The sequence below is a fragment of the Lepidochelys kempii genome, chromosome 25 (assembly GCF_965140285.1).
Source record: "Lepidochelys kempii isolate rLepKem1 chromosome 25, rLepKem1.hap1, whole genome shotgun sequence".
NCBI lineage: Eukaryota > Metazoa > Chordata > Testudines > Cheloniidae > Lepidochelys > Lepidochelys kempii.
In genome coordinates, this window is record NC_136404.1 from 18,135,466 (window position 1) to 18,146,018 (window position 10,553).

Sequence of the window (10,553 nt, forward strand, 5' to 3'; positions counted from 1 at the left end):
TGGGTTCCTGCAAAAACCCTCTCCCAGCGCCCACTGTGGGCAGCAGAGCCAGCGCAGAGAGGGCCAGGTGTGGGACCCTCCAGCCTGCACCTTCCGCTGCTATCGCTCCTTCCTGGGGAGCTTTGGGGCCCACTTCTGGGGCCCTGGCTGCAGGGAAGGGCTGCAGCCACTTGCCCAGCCAGCAAAGAGTTAAACACAGGCCTTGGGAGACTCGCAGCTGCTTGGCACCGTACTGTGCCCAGCAAGGCCGGGCTGCTGGGACCTGTTTACTGGGGATGGAATCGCACCGCTGGAAGGGAGTAAGGGTTTGCAAAGCAGCAGTTCCAGCCTGACAGGCCAGGCCACCTCAGGCCCAAAAGCCATGGCGATGGGCCCCTAGAATACAGACACCCACCTGGCCCTGACTGTGCCTCCCAGACCCCTGGCCCAACCAGTGGCTCCCAGGATAACCCTGTGCTGGTGGGAGGTGGTGGGGCCCATGCAGGGTCCCCTCTAGGACACTTGGCTCAGAGCTTTCCAGTGAGCGGGGTGGAGGGAGCCCCGGGAAAGGCAGCGAAGCTCCCCCAGCGTGCTCCCGAGGCAGGGGACTGGGAAGGATCCAGCCACGTGCTTCGCTCCACGCCTCACAGCAAACCAACCAAGGGAAGGCAGGAGAGCGACTCTGGCACCAGAGGTGGGGTGCGGGCTGGGCAGGGCCCCTTCCCCCGTTGCTCTGGGCTGGCAGCTCAGCCCTTCCGAGCGCGAAAGGGGCAGGACCACACAACTGGGGGGGTTACAGGGAAACTCCAGCACCCAGCTCAGCAGGCACCCAGGGGCACTGCACCGTCTCCAGCTTCCCTCCCCAATTGTCTGTCCCCCTCGGGCCTGGGGCAGGATCCCAATGTGACCAAGTGGGACTGTTCTTAATGTTTCCTCTGAATAGTGTGGGAGTGCCTCAGTTTCCCCTAGGCAGTAATTAAATATCTAGGGGGTGGGAGACGGGTGTATGGTCATTGCAGAGCCCTAGAGGGCAGGTGTGTGCAGGGGTCTGGACACAGAGAATGGCCGACACCCTGTTTCCTGGCACCTGATGGCCTGGGCCCTTCCCCGCTGCAAGGTGAGAGCTGAAGGGTTGGAGAACAAAGGAATCCGGTGACCTCCTGGCCCGGGAAAGGGGAAAGCCCAGGGAGGAGGGGCTGGAGGGAGTGTCAGTTTGGGGCTGGCTGGGACATGGAGTGAAGGGCAGACGTGGTTGTCTGGCTCACTGCCCCCCAGAATGGACCCGGCTGAGGGATCCTGTTCTCTGCACCTACAAGCTCTGTTTTAGACCATGTTCCTGTCGTCTAATAAACCTTCTGTTTTACTGGCTGGCTGAGAGTCACGTCTGACTGTGAAGTTGGGGGGCAGGACCCTCTGGCTTCCCCAGGACCCCTCCCTGGCAGACTCGCTGTGGGAAGCGCAGGGAGGGGCAGAGGATGCTGAATGCTCCGAGGTCAGACCCAGGAAGGTGGAAGCCGGGTGAGCTGTGTGTCCTGCAGACAGGCAGCTCCCAGAGAGGTGACTTCCCCAGAGTCCTGGCTGGCTTTGCAGGGAGCAGCTCCAGAGCATCGCCCGGGGACTCCGTGACACCCCTGTTGGTGCTGGGCCACAGGGGAAAGCCATGGCCGGGGCCGGGAAGGGGGCAGCGAGCTACTCTCCAAAGCCAGGGGAGACTCGACGGTGGTGAAGAATCTGTCACTTCAGTGTTCGACGCCGGGTTCCCACTGGGAACTTTAGGAGTGATGCAAATTGAACTTCCAGCCACCCTGGAGCAGGGCTCAGAATCGGGGCCCTGGCAGCGACTCCATGGTGCGGTGCATTTTGAGAACCAGCCTGTTGCTGTGAGACGCCGCGGGCTCCTCCCTGGCAGATGGGAATGCTGCGGAGCCCCCGGGCCAACCAACGTGGAGGGGGAAGAGGTGGAGTGGGTAGGGGAGGGGAGGCCCAGGGGCTTTGTGGAGCACTGTGCCCAGCAGCCCTGCCAGCCCGGGGGCAGGAGAGGCACAGGCCTGAGCAGCAGGGCTCATTACATACACGTTCATTGCTAGGGCCCCAGGCTGGGCGATGGGGGACGGGACTTGCTGGGGACTGTGGCCCAGTCACCCATGTTTTCCAGAGCACCCACGGATTTTGGGTGCTGGCGTGGGACACCCAGAGTCTGATCTGCAGAGGAGTTAAGTGCCAACACCTCCAGCTGATTTCACTGTCACACCCAAACAGTGAGCACAAGCCTCAGCCCCTCCGTGCCTCAGTTTCCCCAGCTGTCAGTTGGGGGTAATGATGCTGAGCCTGGAGATCCCCAGGCAGAAACACATGCAGGGCCTGCCTCCACAGGAGCTCTCCCCACTGGACCCCCCTCTCCTGGCCCTGCTCTGCCCACCAGCCCTCTTCCCGCATCACTCCCTGCTCTGGGGGAGCTGGGGAGGGAGGTGTCTGGCACGGGGACGGCAGGCAGCAGTGCTGCAAGTGTACTAGGTCCAGCACAGTTTCAGGAGCCCTGACTTCACACCAGGATGCCGCGCTGAGCCCCCCGCACCCTTCCAAGCCTGTTTCATCAACAGCTGGCGTCCCCACCCTTTCATAGGCAGAGTGGGGCAGGGTCTCCCAGTACCCAGCCATCCCTGGGGCAGGGGCACATTCAGCTCAGTTGTTCCAGGGTCAGCCCCGGTGTGAGTCTGACCCTTGCCCAGGAGCCAGCTGGGCTCCTCCCTCCAGCATTCACATGTAGGAGCAGCCCTCCAAAATGAGATGGACACCTGCTCTGCAGTACCCTGCCACCCCCTGAGCTCCTGGGGCCTGCTGGCTCCCCCAGGAAAGGTCCTGTTTTAATGCCCAGCATGGCCACTTGTCCCCCGTCCACTGGCAGAGAAAGCCCAGCGCAAACAGAATCATCCAGCCCCTGGGAAACGGCCCCTCGGCACTGGCTGCTTTCCCATCCCAGGGCTGGGGGCAGGCATGGGCACCGAGACACTCGCAAACTTACCGTCCCGCAGCAATATCAGCGTCAGCATTCCCACCGCTGCCAGCATAGGGCAGCACTGCCAGCCATGTGACATGTGGTGTCCCTCTTAAAGCCCCAGCACCTGGACTCAGGTGACCAGGTGCAGATCTCAGCGTTCCCTGAAAACAAGAAAAGGAGGTTTCAGGCCCTCCTGGCTGCAGGGAAGAGTTTGAGCTTGTGACCAGAGTGGGACCCCGGGCCCAGAGATCAGACCTATTACCTATGACTTGCAGCCCCCACACCCATCCCACACAGACACAGAGGAGCCCCCATCCGCGTCAACCCTATTGTCCAAGGAGCCTGCTCTTCGCTGGCCACCTGGGCCTTCCTGCAGAGCCCAGCAGCGCAGGGCCAGCCAGCACCCGTGCTGGGCAAACAGCTCTTCCCTGGGAACTGGCCTGAGAGGCACAGTCACAAGGACCCGGGCAAACAGAGCAGGGCTCAGTAGAGGCAACTGGGCCACACTGTGCATCTGCAGCAGCCAAGTTTGAAGCCATGGGGGGGTCACACCGCTCCCCCCTTGCACTGCCTGGGGCCCCAGCCAGAGACACTGAGCCCCCGGTGCTCGCCCCCGCAGGGCTTGGATGGACACTGCACGTCTCCAGCCAGAGGTCACGCTGCCACCCGCCATCTCGGGGGGAGGCTCCCTGGAATCTCCCTTGTGACCTCGCCCCATGGCGCTCGCACCTGCTGGGGGTGATTCACACAGAGTCCAGAGCCCCAGCCAGGGACACGGGCCCCGGGAGCTCCTGCCCAGGCATCAGGTCTGCGGGCAGGGGCTGGCAGTGGGGAACTCGGGCTCCACAGGGCCAGCTGGGAGAGCCAGAGGCAGAATCTTCAGCCCAATGCCCCAGCCCCAGAGCCTGTATCCTGGCCCCTGGGGGGAGGCGGCTGTGGCTCCCAGACCAGGCGGGGTGTGGGAGATGAGCATGTGGTCAGGAAGCCAGCAGGAGCCATGGGGCAAGGCCAGCCCTGGGAGTGGGGTCCCCTGAGGCAAGGGCATTGGGAATCTGTCCCAGAGGCAACGCTGCCCCCTGTCCCAACTCTAAGCCCATGGGCTTTATGGGCCTCTGGCATTGGGGGCGGGGGGACTCTGGAGCAGAGCAGCCTGTGATGGGCAAACCCTCCCCCAAGTCACCCCAGCAGCTAACGACAAAGGGAGGGCAGCTCCCATCTCTGCCAGGAGGCAGGGGAAGGACTCAGAGCTTCTCCTCCCAGCCACAAAGTAGGGGTGTCTGTGCAAGGAGCTGCTCTCTGCTCACATGGGAGCTCTGCCTGCCCTGTGGCGGGCCTGGAGGGGCCTGCAGGCTCTGTCACAGAGTGTGGGGGAGTCCAGGCCCTGCACCCCTCTTCCTGGGATTCACTGAGACTCTCAGCCAGCCAGTAAAACAGAAGGTTTATTGGACAACAGGAACACAGTCCAAAACAGAGCTTGTGGGTATAACCAGGACCCCTCAGTCAAGTCCTTCTGGGGGGAGCAGGGAGCTTAGACCCCAGCCCTAGGGTTCCCTGCGTTCCTCCACCCAGCCCAAAACTGAAACTAACCCCCCCAGCAGGCTCCCTCCTGCGGCCTCTGTTCGCATTCCCGGGCAGAGGTGTTACCTCCCCCTCCCCCTCCTGGCTCAGGTGACAGGCTCTCAGGTCTCCCATCCCCAGGGCACATTCCCAGGTCAACACTCCCCCCTCCCTGCTGTGTCCCATCGTCACATGCTCCCTCTTCCCAGAACCTATTCTCCATTTCTTTTTGTGCCCCCTCCCGGCAGGGCCTTCCAGACCCAGTTAGCAGGAGCCAGGGGGCAGAGGGGGATGGATAATCGCCTGAGTGGGAATTTTTGGTAATATTTTTATGAGTCCTGTTTGTGCCTCAGTTTCCCCAGTGTGCTGCATTGTTTCCAGGGGGTTGGGAAAGGGCTGTTTGCTCTCAGACCAGGCAGAGACATAGATATGGGTGTCGCCTAGCGGTCTGGGTCTTGGTCCCCTTATCAGTGGGGGCCTCTGAAAAGACAATAATTGCCTGGATATCGATACCTAGCAACCAATGCCCCAGAGCGATATAGACTTCCCCAGCTCGGGGACAAATGGCTGGAGAGAGCTGAGGGGGATGCGCTGGCTGCTGGGGACAGCCAGGGCTCGGACCTGGAATTCGGACCAAGGGGCTCAGACAGATGGAGAGACAGAGCTTGAACAATGGGGCTCACCACAGCTTGGCTACCCGGAATGGACGATTCTCCGTGCTAAGCCCAGGCCCTTCCCATGCTGTGACTAGCGACGAATGAGCCCAGCTGCTTTGCCAGCACTGGGCGAGGGGCATCGAGTGCAGAGAATGCACAAGTCTCCCCCAGGGACTCGCTGCCCGGAGCTCACAGGGGAAGCAGGGGGCTGACAGTCCTGCGGTCCAGCCAAAGGCGTTGGTGACGCCGTGTGGCTTTCCCTGGAGGAAGAGAGACCCCCAAGGGGTCTGGCCCACTGACGGGGTTCCTCCTGGAGACCGTTCCAGCGCTGCAGTCCTGGGGATCTGTGACCCCCGACAATGATGGAAATAGCCCGTCTGGTCTGCATTAAACACCCCAACCACCAACCCCAGCTCAGAGCCAGGGGGTCCCTGGGGAAGTCACTGCAAGAAACAAACTGGCCAGAGAGTTGTGTGTTGCCACTGACCCCACAACCACCCTGCCCCCGCCCCACGCCGCGACTGGCCTGCCCCCACACCCGCCTGACTCAGGCCAGTGGGTCTGGGGCAGCTCCCCCCATCACCTTTCCCCTCCCTCTGGAGGAGGGTTCTTGGCAGCGCACCGGGCTGGAGGGTGCCGCGCTCTGGTGGGCCGAGCTGCCCCATGCCCGCCCGGGACAATGGGTCCCTTTCCTAATGCTGCAGCTCCAGCCTGCAAAGCAGCCACTAGGAGGTGCTAAGGTGCGACCCCCCGCCCCAAAAAACAGCCCCCGAGATTGGCTCTCTGGGATCTACAGAGCACCAGTGCCCAGGCCCCCTACCCCATGGGCACTGGGGTCCCGCAGCACCCCAAACCCTGCTCTCGGGCGCTGGCGTGTCACCTCAGGGGGTGACCCACCAGGCGATGCCCTCGAGCTCCGCAAAGAGCTGGAGCAGGGTGCTCAGCAGGCGGGGAAGCGGAGCGGGGCAGGCGGCAGCGAGTGCGCCGGCATGGGGCAGTGCTCGGCGCTCGGCCGCCGGCCCCACCGCGCCCTGCTCCAGCAGCCAGCGGCGGAGATGGGCTGGGAGCCCAGGCAGGCAGGCCGCAGGCCCGCCAAGCAGAGCATTGCCCCACCCCCGGGGGCGCCCCTGGAGCCTTCTCCCCGAGCTCGGGGGCGGCACTTGGCGCCGTGTGCGCCCAGCGGAGCGAGGGCAGCGCCTGACCCCCAACCCCGCCACTGGTCCCTGGGCTCCCCGGCGGAACGCTACCTCGCGGCGGCCCGTGGGGCTGGGGGCGCCCGGGCTCCCTCCAGCTCCCGGGCCTGGGGGCGTCGGAGGGGTTCTCCGGCGGGCGCAAACCACCCCAGGGCCTGGCCTGGGTGTGCCCCAGCAGGCCGGCCGCCGCCGCCTGCCCCCGCGTTCCCCGCCCCGAATCCAGCCGGCCCTTCCGCGGCATCCAGCCCCATTGCGGGGAGCTTGAAACAGCCGGGAGCGCAGGTTCCCGAGCCGGCGGAGTGCGGCGCAGCGCCGCTTTCCTCGGGATCGGTGGGTCTTTGTGCCCGGGAGTGCGCGCTGCCCCCGCCCAGAGGCCGGCCCGGGCCCGGGGCAATGGGGGCTGAGCCGCTTTCCGACCCGGGGCCACCGGCTCCAACTTTCCCAGCTCCAAGCGCTGCGAGGCGCGAACCCGGGGCTCCGGGCGCGGCTCCCTCGGGCTCCAGGGCTGCGCTCGCTCCAGGGGGCTTCCTGCTGCGGGGCTCCGGGCGCCAGCCGGGGGGGCGAGGTGCCTCCTGCCCCCAGAGTGCTACTGCCAGGAATCCGCTGGCCCTTCCGTGTCCCTTGGCCCCAGCCCCTCCATCGCCCGGCGCGCCGCAGGCGGGACCCGCAGGATGGCAAAGCCTCTCTCCTCTTCCTCAGCTAGGAAGCAGTTTGAGATCCCAGTCGGCCAGGCCCCCTCTCTGGGGGCTGCTCTCCACACAGCACTGTCCCCAGGCACCTCAGCCCCCTTGCACATGGTGTCACAGAGTCCCCGGGCGATGCTCTGGAACTGCTCCTCCGAAGCTAGGCAGGACTCTGGGGAAGTCTCCTCTCTGGGAGCAGCCTGTCTGCAGGACACACAGCTCACCCGGCTCCCACCTTCCTGGGTCTGACCTCGGAGCATTCAGCATCCTCTGCCCCTCCCTGCGCTTCCCACAGCGAGTCTGCCCAGGCGGGGTCCTGGGGCAGCCAGAGGGTCCTGCCCCCCAACTCCGCAGTCAGACGGGACTCTCGGCCAGCCAGTAACACAGAAGGTTTATTAGATGACAGGAACATGGTCTAACACAGAGCTTATAGGTGCAGAGAACAGGACCCCTCAGCTGGGTCCATTTTGGGGGGCAGTGAACCAGACAGCCACATCTGCCCTTCACTCCATGTCCCCAGCCAGCCCCAAACTGAAACTCTCCCCAGCCCCTCCTCCTCTGGGCTTTCCCCTTTCCCGGGCCAGGAGGTCACCGGATTCCTTTGTTCTCCAACCCTTTAGCTCTCACCTTGCAGGGGGAAGGGCCCAGGCCATCAGTTGCCAGGAAACAGGGTGTTGGCCATTCTCTGTGTCCAGACCCCTGCACGTACCTGTCCTCTAGGGCTCTGCAATGATCATACACCCTTATCCCACTGTGACGAAGTGGGCCTGTTCTTAATGTTTCCTCCGAATATTGTGGGGGTGCCTCAGTTTCCCCTATGCAGTTCTTAAGTATCTAGGGGGTGGGGTAAGGGTGTATGATCATTGCAGAGCCCTAGAGGGCCGGTGTGTGCAGGAGTCTGGACACAGAGAATGGCCGACACCCTGTTTCCTGGCAACTGATGGCCTGGGCCCTTCCCCCCTGGGAGGTGAGAGCTAAAGGGTTGGAGAACAAAGGAATCAGGTGACCACCTGGCCCGGGAAAGGAACAAAGCCCAGAGGAGGAGGGGCTGGAGGGAGTTTCAGTTTGGGGCTGGCTGGGACATGGAGTGAAGGGCAGACGTGGTTGTCTGGCTCACTGCCCCCCCAGAATGGACCCAGCTGAGGGGTCCCGTTCTCTGCACCTGCAAGCTCTGTTTTAGACCATGTTCCTGTCGTCTAATAAACCTTCTGTTTTACTGGCTGGCTGAGAGTCACGTCTGACTGCGAAGTTGGGGTGCAGGACCCTCTGGCTTCCCCAGGAGCCCTGCCTGAGCGGACTCGCTGTGGGAAGTGCACGGAGGGGCAGAGGATGCTGAATGCTCCGAGGTCAGACCCAGGAAGGTGGAAGCTGTGTGAGCTGTGTGTCCTGAAGACAGGCTGCTCACAGAAAGGCGACTACCCCAGAGTCCTGACTGGCTTCATGGGGAGCAGTTCCAGAGCATCGCCCGGGGACTCCGTGACACCCACCCTCTAGATACTTAAGAACTGCATAGGAGAAACTGAGGCACCCCCACACTATTCAGAGGAAACATTAAGAATAGTCCCGCTTTGTCACACGTGGACTGAAAGGGAGTGGCACAGGGCGACTGGCCCCAGCCAGACCATTTCTCCAGCCCCCTGGACCTGGGGCCCGCCCTCCAGTTTAAGTCTAGCAAACCTGAGCCCCAGCGTGGGGGTGGAAGGGGCATCTTACGCTGGGCACAGGAGCTAGGCAGCGACGGCCACACATAGCCCTTAACCCAGCAGCACTGAGAATGTCCCCTCCTCTCCCAGGGCCATATCAGCTGCCCACAGCCCTGCATGACCCCAGCTCCACCCCCACCTAGCTTCTTCATGCACCCCTGGGGGAAAGGTCCCAGGGCAGGGGCCTCATGATGGGGACCTCACATAGTGCAGATCCAGTCTCCTGGCTCCCCGCCATGCTGGTCCCGGCTGTCCCTGGGCCGGGGCTGTGTGAGATCAGGGCGGGGGCTCCTTTAAGTGTGGTGCAGCAGCTGGAGGTGCCAGCCATAGCTACCTGCTCTGCACAGCCCTCCCACAAGCTGGGCCATAGCGCTGCCCGTCAGCATGGAGCGGGGGCGCTGGCGCTGGCCTGGGGGCTTCTGGCCCAGCCTGCGGAAGGAAGCAGAGAATTCTCCCCAAATGCAGCGCGGCGCCCATCCCATCCCATATGCAATGCCTAGCGACTCCAGCCCCGTCCAGTTCTCTGGGGCTTCTCCAGGGGGGCAATTCTCTGTTGCTGGTCTCCCCCCAGCAAGGCCCTTGGCATGGTGGGGCGGGGGGGGGAGTGCAGGGCTCTATCCTCCCAGAGCCAACCCACCTCCTTGAAGCCAGGCCCCCTCCCCTGCGTGGGAACCACGCACCCACCCAGCTGCACATGGCTCCCCTCTGGCTGTCAGGGATGGAGGGAGCATATGGCCCTGGGAGTCAGGACACCTGGGTTCTTTTCCCACTCTGCCACTGAGTCACTGCAGGTCCTAGGGCAGGTCTGTGAATGCTTCTGGGCCTTGAGGAGCCGGGCTGGCTGGGGTCAGCCACTGGCCTGTAGCCAGGCCTGGTCCGTGGTGACTGGCAGCTGTGTCCCTCCAGTGGCTGTTGGTGGCTTGGGGGGCTCAGATCAGTTCCTAGGGATGAGCCGTCTGCCTAGCACAGGCGCTTGCTGGCCCTGGGCTGCTGGGCTGGGCAGGGAGGCCTGGTCCCAGTGGCCAGCGAAGAGAAGACTCCCTGTACAATGGGGCTGAGGCCGCTGGGGGTCTCCTCTATTACTTTGTGCAATGGGCGTCGGTGGCTCTGCTCCCGGGTGCATCCCTGTCCCAGCAGTAGGTGCTGGGGAGGCTGAGCAGGGCCACCAGCCACCCGGCCTCACTTGCCCGCCTGGTAACACCTCAGCCCATGTTCCTGAGGCCCAGGGTGACCGATCCCCCGCTTGTTGGCTGAATCTGCGGCAGCTCTGGCTTGCTGGCACACCACAGACCTGGGCACCTCACAGCGCCAGCCCGGCTGCCAATGTGTGAGTGTCATGGGGGAAAACTGGCCCAGAAACCTGAGCTGGCTCTTTGTGATGAAGCGGGACTGTTCTTAATGTTTCCTCTGAATAGTGTGGGGGTGCCTCAGTTTCCCCTAGGCAGTTCTTAAGTATCTAGGTGGTGGGATAAGGGTGTATGATCCTTGCAGAGCCCTAGAGGGCAGGTACGTGCAGGGGTCTGGACACAGAGAATGGCCGACACCCTGTTTCCTGGCAACTGATGGCCTGGGCCCTTCCCCCCTGTGAGGTGAGAGCTAAAGGGTTGGAGAACAAAGGAATCAGGTGACCTCCTGGCCCGGGAATGGGACAGAGCAGGGCGGGGCTGGAGGGAGTTTCAGTTGGATGCTGGCTGGGGAGTGGAGTGAAGGGCAGACGTGGTTGTCTGGCTCACTGCCCCCCCAAAATGGAACCAGCTGAGGGGTCCCGTTCTCTGCACCTGCAA

At 63.4% G+C, this 10,553-nt stretch overlaps 1 protein-coding gene across 1 annotated transcript in view; it reads right to left on the reverse strand.

Annotated features, from left to right (window-relative positions):
* SSBP4 (single stranded DNA binding protein 4) overlaps window positions 1–6,529 on the reverse strand; it is a 65,935-nt gene extending 59,406 nt beyond the window's left edge. The window contains exons 1-2 of the mRNA XM_073323668.2: window positions 6,438–6,529; window positions 3,002–3,138 (exon numbers count right to left, since the gene is read on the reverse strand). The gene's annotated coding sequence lies outside the window, so the exon portion shown is untranslated. The remainder of the gene's footprint in view (window positions 1–3,001; window positions 3,139–6,437) is intronic.
* Between the last annotated feature and the right edge of the window lie 4,024 nt (window positions 6,530–10,553).